Raw genomic sequence first — 8,453 nt, forward strand, 5'->3', positions numbered from 1 at the left:
ACTATTGTTACTCTTATTATTAAGGGTTCTTCCAAACATCCTGAAACATTATTAGAAGCACTCCCTGTTCTCTTCATACAGTGCTGCTTAAAGGCTTTGGCACCTGGTGTGCTTTACGGGAGCCTCTGGAGAGAGGGAGCTGCTCTCTGTGCTTGCAGAGCAACCGCGAGCTGACTGGGCAGAAAATGAAGCGCGCACAAATCATATCAGTACCCACCTTCATTCCCAACCTTTATAGTCCAGCCATTGTCCGTTATCTCCCCAGAGACCACTCTAAAATAGGTTATAATTGTCTTCCCCTCCACATTTTTACCTGATGCCTTGTAATGTCCAGAGCAATGCCCAGGGGGTTGAGCTGCACAGGCAGAGGCTCTGGCTAATTGGTTCTGGTTCAGATATACGAAGTGTGGCAAGCAGAGGCAGGGTTTTAAGGTCCATTTAATCAGCTTGGTAATTCAGAAATTGATCCGAGCTTGAGTTGTTTATGTACAGGAGTGAATTCTGCTTGGGGAGGGATTCTGGCTTTTCTGCAACCTGCAGAAAACTGCACCAGTCATTGGAGATGCTACAATCAAAAAGCACTGGGAGCAAGAGAACTAATAACAGCATCGTAAGGAGAAACTTTGTCCTAGCATTGTAAAAAGAGAGGGTTTCAGGAGGTCTTTCAGCTGTCTTGCTGGAGCATGATGAGTAACCAAGCCGTTACACTGGCCATAAGGTGGGGACAAAAATGCTCTTGCTGAGCGCCCTGGCCTTTATGTGCACGTCTCCACGTGCCGAGCTCTGCGCTGCTTTGGCTGCCCCACCAGTGCCACCCCAGCACCCCGGTTAAATCCCTACTACAAGTTTTTGCAACCCACATGCAATGCCGTGACTGTGGCACTGGTATTTCTACAGCAAATCCTGCAGGAAATACTTGAGATCTGTTTTCTCAGAGAGCCCATCTGGCTTGCCTCAGGCAGGCAGTGCAGGAGGCTGCAGAGGAGTCCAGACACTGCTCGGGCACTACAGAAGATAGCAGCAACACCGTGCTGCGAGTGTGGCATGGAGTCCTGGCTTGCTGGGCAGCTGGTAGTTGTCAGGGTACTCTCAAGCTTTTGTAAGTGGAGGAAAAGCCAAAGAGGCCCTGCATATTTCCTAAAGCTGATTTGTAAAATCCAGATTCAAATATTTTGATTTTTAAGCTCAAGTTTGATCTCACCACTGTGAAAAGCCTGTTTTTCCCTACCTGTTACACTTAGAAGCACTTCTGCAGATGAAAACTGAGACTTTCCATCCTGCAACCTCCCACAGACATATGCACGCACATTATGTCCCATGTTTAATTACCTTTCAAAACTGTCTTATCTTGGCACGAACTTGTCATTGGTTTATCTCTGCTCAGGATAAATGCATACCTAATCTTATTACTGGATGCACTCAGAGCAGGCAATCTCATTAATAGCCACCCTTAAGGGATTTTTATCCATGGATCAATTTCATAATTGGAACACAGCTACATAATATAGAAATATATTCCTTCAATGGCACAGCCGTTCGCCTGCTGGTCTCATGCTGTTCTGTCTTGCACATCTCATATATAAAAAAAAAAAAGAGAGAGAATCCAGAAAGAAAGTATTTTTAAACCAGAGATCCTTCTTGGAAGCTTGTTAGGTTTTCAGATCACACCACAGGCTTACAAGCTTGATTTGTCAGGTTCATGATTGTTACTGGATATGTGAGTTCTATCATTTTTAGCCTGGGTAGTCACTAAGAATAGTTTTTCCTGGCAATACATTGAATTCTGTATGCTCTTTGTTGTAGCATACAGAATTCTATAATAGGAAAAAACCTAACTTGTTAGCTACATATCATTTTCAGAGCCAGCAGGAGCTGTATAGCTTTTAAGAATTAAATTATGTTCATTTATTCAGTGACTGCAAAATACCCTACCAAGAGCCTAATAGTTTAAAGGCTTCCTAATCAACTTTACTTCATCATTAAATAATTACGCTTCATGTATCTGAAATATACTTTTGTCACATCTCATATAAGGGATAGTTAGTGAATGTGAGTCATTACTGAGGCTGTGAACCATTCATGATTAAACCTGAACCAAGCAAAGCTGCTTGGTTTCAGGTTGTGTGAACTGTTCAGCAAGTGTGGGCTGCTGCCAACAAACTTCAATCCAATTACATCCAAACCACAGCAAAAACTATATACGTGTTTACTGTACAGGCCCAAGCCCCAGCAAGCTTTATGGAATTTGGTGGACTTTTCTTTCTTTTTTTTCTCATTAAGATCATTACGGCTCAAATCAGATGGGATTAATGCTTCTTCCCCCTCCCACTGCACACAGTGAGGCTGAGCACCACTGAGGCTCTTGGAATATGTACGTGTAAAAACAGTGAGCAAGTAGGTTAGTGTTTCTGCTGGCCGTACCTGTCTGTAGCTGTGAGGCAGGCAACTGCACGCAGGGTTTTTCACACTGACACCACTGGGCAGTGCTAGCCAGCTAGTCAATGCAGGAGAGACATTACTGTTATAATTCAAAAGGTGAGTAGTACCATTAGTGATAAAGATGATCAAATAAATAGCCAGAAATACATATTTACTGTTTGATTACCAGCAGATCGCAAATCATTCAAAATCAAACAACCTCATCAGCTGCCCATAGTCATCTTACCCAGGGTTGCCAGCCACAAAATGGTCTGTCCCTGCTGGCGTGATGGGAAGTAGGCTGCAGGGAAATGAGCGGTGTTCGTGGCTGCGTGCTCACGTTGCAGCTAAAATGGGCTTCAGCTGTTGCATAGACTGCACTGTGCTCATGCAAGAAAAATTCTTAAAAAGAGCGGGATGGGCAGATGGAAACCCAAAGTGTGTCAGCTCATCTGAGGCTGTTGGAGCTGCTCTACATGGTTGGAGGGCTGTTCCGCAGTGTTCCAAGGGGGACGAAAGGCAGGGGAAATGAAACGGCCTCATATGCGTACTAAGACCCCCAGTTTGTGTCATGATGGCTGGTCACCACCAGACCTCCTTCCTCATGGATGGGATGGAGCGTCTGCTGCTTGCAGTCCTCAGATCAAATCTTTCCAAAACACAAGCTGCATTTCAAATAAAATAGGTAGACAACAGCATGCAGGATGTTGGGAAGCCAAATGATAGATTTCTTTCGAGCTTGCCATTCAGTTGCTTCATTTATATTTCCTTAAGCATGAAATTATGTTAGTAATTGTATCAGACAACTGTGTGAGATATATTAAATCATAAAACCAGACTGAAAAGCAGTCTAAAGCAATTATTAATTAATTATTGATTTATTCTGTCTTTGTTGATGAAATTATGCTCCTGAATTCAAAGCACTAGTGAAAGTGTATAGGGGTATTATTTTAATTCATAAAACTATCACTCTGCTTGGCTCCTGTGTAACTGACAGAACCAAAGTCAATGTTACTTAATGCAAATACAGCACCATCCGATAATGCACATTTGCATAATCTATATGAAGAAAAGTGACACCAAGCTCCAAAAAGTAGGAAAGACAAAAGTCCTGGCTGCCGTCACGCCGCAGGGAGGTGGTGCAGCAGTCTGCAGCCCCACCATGGCCATGCGGTGCCCAGTGAAGCCAGGGGTGAGGAGATGAAGAACACAGGAGGACCTTTAAAAAAAAAAAAAAAAGTGAAAAATAAGGGAAAGCAGAAAACGGTATGCAGCTATGGGAGGTATGAGAAACTATGCTTCTGCTGGAAGGGAGCTTTAAGCCCATTGCAAGAGCTCCCCGGAGTGCCGTTGCAGTGCCACTAGCAACAGCAGCAGCCAACTTGCCTTGCTGGGATCCAGCCTCAGCCCCAAACACCATCAGGGAAAGGGAGTGACATCTCAGAGCAAAAGAGAGCGGTCTCTGTCCTTTGTCCATGCATAGACATCAGAACCAAGAGGCTTGGTTTTGTATGGTTTTGGTCATCTCAAATCCGTCAGGACTATGGCTCCCTATTACACTTTTCTGCTTAATCCTGTGATGGTAATACACACACAAAAATTCACTTGGCCTTCAAAAGGATGCTTTCACATGCTGCAAGAGCTGCAGGATATTTCTTGAGGTGTTGCAGACATTGACAGCTTTCATGAAAAAAAGAAGCTCAAATCTCTAAGCCAGTGCTGAGGTACATGAAAAGTTCTTCAGTTCACCTTCAAAATACATTTTTTTCTTGCTTTCCAGGTCTCACACTTATTCTGCTAATGATTAAGGCTCTCCAGCACTTTAAAACAAAGCTTTTCACCTTTCGCTACTTTTTCAATCTGTGTGAGAACAGGCTTCTCACTGGCATTTATCTTACAGTGTGCTCTCTAGCACCCCGACAAAACATATTTTGAAACAGGTTCCTTTTCATCACTGAGCTTCCTGAGTGCCCAACAACCAACTTTTTCCTTTTCCCTTTCCCTTTTCCCTTGCCTTTCCCTACCCTTTCCCTTTTCCCTTTTCCCTTTTCCCTCTTCCCTTTCCTTTTCCTCTTCCTCTTCCTTTTCCCTTTTCCCTCTTCCCTTTCCTTTTCCTCTTCCTCTTCCTTTTCCCTCTCCTTTCCCTATCCTTTTTGTTTCCCTGCCCTTTTCCTTTTTTTCCTTTTTCTTTCCCTTTTCCTTTCCCTTTTTTAAATAAAGGCTTTTCCTTTTCTACAGCATTTTCCTCTGTGTGCCACCAGCCACATCGTTTCATTCACTGAAGTAGCCGATGGTGAGATTAGGCAAATACTTTGACTTTGCCCCTGCCTTTTGTGGTTGCCGTACCTCTGAAGATGCCATTCACCTCTAATTACAAGTCTGTTGAAATCATGCAGAGAAGGAACAGTGTAAGTCATTAGCCCTCCTAAATGAATGTGCAGCTGAGTAGCTAACAAAGGGATTAACACTTGACAGCAAAAGCGTTGCATGCTGAAGGAGAGGGTCACCGGGTGACTGCCTATTACACAGAAATAATTGCTATCCAATGCTGAGAGAAACCGATGGCTGCAGGCTGTGTTTACTGCACAGAAATGCATTTTTGCTGTCAGTTCTTACCCCCCTGCATAATCCGCCCTTGCATAAAATGGGGAGAAGGCCTATTTTGGCCAGGGCATGGTGGGAAGAGGCAGTGGAAGTACAAGGGAACTGAAGCCCAAGAAAATTTGGTAGGAATCATCCCGTTGAACAGAAAACTTTCACTCCTAAGGGGGAAAAAAAAAAAAAAAGGCCATATATTTTAAAGTTTTAACAATGCTGCTTCATTTGCTCCTCCATTACCATAGTATGGCATCTGGCTTTTTTTTTTTTTTAAAGAGAGATATTCAATAACATGATTATAAAGACATAGTGAAAATGTTCGTGTTTGTCCACCACCAGTTTTTTTTCTTATTTAAGAGAATGCGATGGTTCAGAGCACTACCCACACTACTGTGAGCCTTTTGTAGATTAAGCTGTCCTTGGAACAATTCCTCCCTTACTGGTATTTTACCCTTTGCAGAATTCAATTCTTATTTACAGAGCTTAACAAATCTGTTCATTCTATGGCCACTAAGAAGAACTACCTATGGAGGACTTCAAAGCACAGTAACAATTACTAGATGCAATATGGGCTGAGTTAGGGGACTATGGTCATCACTGTCATCATGGGGCTGTTGATGAATTACTGAAATGTGCTTGCTAAAAACATGCCACCACATCAACATGATGTGGTAGGGAATAGCCTGTTCAGCAGCAAGTGGGATCTTACAGTTAGGAGAGATTTTTTGGGTAAGACTTCCTGCTGGAACAAATACTCATCACTCTATTGAAGTCATTGCAGCTGTTATGTTTCAAATGGGCTGAGATTTGTTCCTTGTCTTTAAGCAGACAAGGATAAAGCAATGGCTAAAATGATTCAGGAGAATTCAGCACACATTTGGCATTAAAAAAGAAAGGGTCTCTGTGGTGGACTACCGAGCAGGGATGCATTTTTCTTTTGTGCTCTACCTGGTGCTGGTTGCAATGCAGACCTTGTGACCTGATGCAGGGATGAAATAAATGCCAGACAAGAGCCCACAGAAGATCCCCAGGTGGGCAAGGCTTGGGGCTGGCTTCTTTTTTTCTTTTTCCTTCCTTTCTTTCTTTTAATGTTGCCTGCAATACATGGCAGAAAACCTTTTGGCCTTTTTAGGAAAAAAACCTGCCATTTCGGAGCATGTTACCTTCGTCGAAGAAATTTAACTGGACTATATATAGATACACTTTGACATCTTCAGCCCAATTTAAGGACAGTGGATTTTAGTGCAGGCATTTTAGGCTATCAAATGATAGCTGAGATGAAAATACCATAGAGATACATAACTAAAGCTGAGGAAAGACACGGGAGCAGCAGGGTGGTGGTGTACAATGTGAAAAGGATATTTACATCCAAACATCACACGCACAGTTGAGCATGAATTCACATTAGATCAACTTGCATTCAAACATACATTTATTAGCTATGGGTGGAAACAACTATTTTCAGTAGCAGAGTATGAGTATCACAAAGGTGAAATCTGTGACTTCTAAAAAAACCTTACCATGGCTAATATTTCCAAAGCCCTGCTGAGGAACAGCTTTTGAGGAGCGGTGATACCTTAGCTTCTCTATTATTAATCTCTTTTTTGGCAGTCTTTCTTTCTGTATCTTTAGTGACATGTCTGTTTTCCCATGACATGCCCTGCAGAGATTTGTAGTGAGTGAAGCTGAAAACAGGAATCTACATCTTCCCTACTGACATTTTAATATTTCACTAGGGTGCGCAAGCAGAAGAGCTGAGGTGAGCGCCGATACCCAAGACCAATGAGCCCAGGCAGCCACAGCCTCCTCGGTGCTCATGGCCACTGGCCCAGCTGAACAGCTAAGCAATACACCACCAAGAGCCCCTGCCACCCAGCGCAGGAAGTATTCATGCATGCTCAAGCTACTGATGAGCAGAGGTTGGATGGAACGCCCCAAAAGCAGTGAATATGGGAATAAAAGGAAATTTAGCCATGAGCCAATGTGCATCCCCCAGACTGTTTTCCATTCACTCCAGAATACGCCTTCCTCTTGTCTGATTAAGTGACATCAGGTTAGTATATCTGCCTGATTATTTAGTTCTCTGCATCATTTTGAGCACTGTAATCTTTCTAATTGGTGCAAATATTTTTTTTTCCCAATGTTATAACAGCTTCTCTAGCTGGAGTTTTTCATGGTTGATTTTGCTATCAATTTCAGAAATCATGCAAAAGGACTCTGGTTTTGGTTTTATTCACTCTCAAAATTACCATGTTTGCAGACATAGAAACAGTATATAGGTCTACATACAAAGGAAATATAATGCCCTAATTAATTTTCTGCATCACTGAAAAGGAGCTTTTGTCAAACGGGGAAGGCAGAAAGGCAGACATTACTGATGTCAAAGAGCACTATCCCAGAACCAAGCCTCCAGCACTATTTGGAAACAAAAGGTAAGAAGAGAGAGTAGGTGAGGTGAAAATGCTGATTATAAGTGGTATTTGGATGAGATAAGCAAATTGGCTTTTCTGATCTCAAATTTTAAAGTTTTCTTGCTGTGTTCTCACTCCATTCTGAGTCTGTCATATATTTTATTTCTGCAACCAGACTTCAGTCTATTTTTATGCTTCAGGCAATAACAGTCCAGATGAAAACACTCTTCCTTGTCCTTATTTGTTAAAACCCTAAAGGTTATTTCCTGATGATAAGAGGGCGGTCTCTGCCTTTTCAAAAGCACAGATTTTCTTTCATATAAACAGTCCTGAGCTGTTTGGTCCGGAGTGTTTTTTAAAGGCAAGCTGGTAATCAGCCCCTTAGAGATGCTTGCATCTTTCAGAGCTGGACCAACAAATCCATCATACAGCTGGAAAAGCTCTTGGTCAGGACCATGCTCCCAACAGGCAGACTTGGAGAGAGAGTAATAAGGCAGCCTGCTAGAGGCTGATTTTTTTCTATAAGCAGTTGTATTAACGCATGGCTACTACAGATGATATTGATATTTCTCAACAGCTTGTATTTGCGCTTAGGCTTGCTCATGCTCTAACTACTTGAAATTCCTCTTGTGGCTTTTATCCCAGGATGTCTAAACAGTTCAGTAACATTCATTAAAGCACTGTGACACCCCCTTTATTGACTGAGCGAGCTTCTGCTGCCCACTTCACAGAAGCGTTCATCCTGAAAGACATTTAGTCAGTGAGAGAGGGACAGAAAGGGCTCGAGCAGCTCCGTTTCCAGGCGAGCAGCAGGCATTATAAAGAAGTACTAAAATTTTCATTTTTATAAGGAAGAAACAAAGTGGTGAATGTATATATAGAACGTTGAAATAAAAAGCTAAGGTAATAGTCTTCTAACACTCAAAAAGTTTGCAGAGAAGGTGCTTCTGAAATATTGTCCTGGTCAACAAAGGGAGAAGGAAAGGTGCTGGCTCCACATAAAGTAAAGGTTTAAATTAGGGATTG

The 8,453-nt window shown here is 42.4% G+C and overlaps 1 long non-coding RNA gene across 5 annotated transcripts in view; it reads left to right on the forward strand.

Moving 5' to 3' along the window:
* The window catches only part of LOC308178274, a 290,108-nt gene that overhangs the window by 270,419 nt on the left and 11,236 nt on the right, over window positions 1-8,453 (forward strand). For all 5 annotated transcript variants that reach the window (XR_013939658.1, XR_013939659.1, XR_013939660.1 and 2 more), the window contains 2 exons: window positions 6,753-7,069; window positions 7,351-7,448. This is a non-coding gene — a long non-coding RNA (uncharacterized lncRNA). The remainder of the gene's footprint in view (window positions 1-6,752; window positions 7,070-7,350; window positions 7,449-8,453) is intronic.

The sequence above is a fragment of the Anser brachyrhynchus genome, assembly GCF_964034855.1.
Source record: "Anser brachyrhynchus genome assembly, chromosome: 15".
In the NCBI taxonomy this organism is placed as follows: domain Eukaryota; kingdom Metazoa; phylum Chordata; class Aves; order Anseriformes; family Anatidae; genus Anser; species Anser brachyrhynchus.